The sequence below is a fragment of the Lathyrus oleraceus genome, chromosome 4 (assembly GCF_024323335.1).
Source record: "Lathyrus oleraceus cultivar Zhongwan6 chromosome 4, CAAS_Psat_ZW6_1.0, whole genome shotgun sequence".
In the NCBI taxonomy this organism is placed as follows: domain Eukaryota; kingdom Viridiplantae; phylum Streptophyta; class Magnoliopsida; order Fabales; family Fabaceae; genus Lathyrus; species Lathyrus oleraceus.
Window position 1 is genome coordinate 356,070,975 of NC_066582.1, and position 1,016 is coordinate 356,071,990.

The following is a 1,016-nucleotide window of genomic DNA, read 5'->3' on the forward strand; positions in this document are numbered from 1 at the left end:
TTCGCTGTTGCAGGCAGTGCAACAGAACCAATTTTCTGGAAATCCTACCGAGGATCCAAACCTTCATTTATCCGTATTTGTCCAATACGCTGATACTGTTAAAGCTAATGGTGTCACTTCAGAGGCAATTCGACTTCGTCTCTTTCCTTTCTCGTTAAGGGATAAAGCTAGAAGATGGCTTCAGTCTCTTCCTTCCAACTCAGTCACCACATGGAATGAGTTGAAGAAAGTCTTCCTTGCCCGATATTTTCCTCCATGCAAAACAGCTATGCTGAGAGCCCAGATAAATGGATTTAAACGGAAAGATAACGAGTCTCTTTTCGAAGCATGGGAAAGATACAAAGACATGATGAGACTTTATCCACACCATGGTTTAGAGGACTGGTTAGTAATTCATACCTTCTATAATGGTCTCTTATACAACACAAGGTTAACAATAGACGCCGCCGCAGGTGGTGCGCTTATGGATAAACCTTACACCGATGCTTATCAACTTATTGAGAGCATGGCCCAAAACCATTATCAGTGGGGAAGCGACCGAACAATGGTAGAAAAACCTCAAACAAAAGGGGGCATGTACGAGATAAGTAGCCTTGATCATGTTAATGCAAAAGTGGATGCTCTTGCCCAGAAAATTGAAATTTAAATGTATCACCTCCAGCCACCGTGGTTTCCGTAACTCAAAATTGTGAAGTCTGTGGAATTCAAGGTCACACTCCTACAGATTGTCAACTCCTAACAGGAATCCAAGCAGAGCAAGTGAACCATGCTCAAGGAAATCCCTACTCGCATACCTATAACTCAAACTGGAAGAACCATCCTAATTTTTCATATAAGAGTAATAATGCTTTATACGCACTAGGTCAAGCTCCAGCTATACATCCTGGATATCAAAAGCCGACCCCATCTACACCTAACAATAACGTTCCTAGGAAATCCAACTTGGAAATCATGATGGAGAACTTCATAGCTTCTCAACAGCAAACGAATAAAGAGTTCTTAAACCTAGATGTACA

The 1,016-nt window shown here is 41.5% G+C and overlaps 1 non-coding gene across 1 annotated transcript; it reads right to left on the reverse strand.

Moving 5' to 3' along the window:
• Nucleotides 1–268: 268 nt before the first annotated feature.
• On the reverse strand, nt 269–375 carry LOC127077829 (small nucleolar RNA R71). The gene has a single exon (XR_007787598.1). It is a non-coding gene; the product is annotated as a small nucleolar RNA R71 (small nucleolar RNA).
• Between the last annotated feature and the right edge of the window lie 641 nt (nt 376–1,016).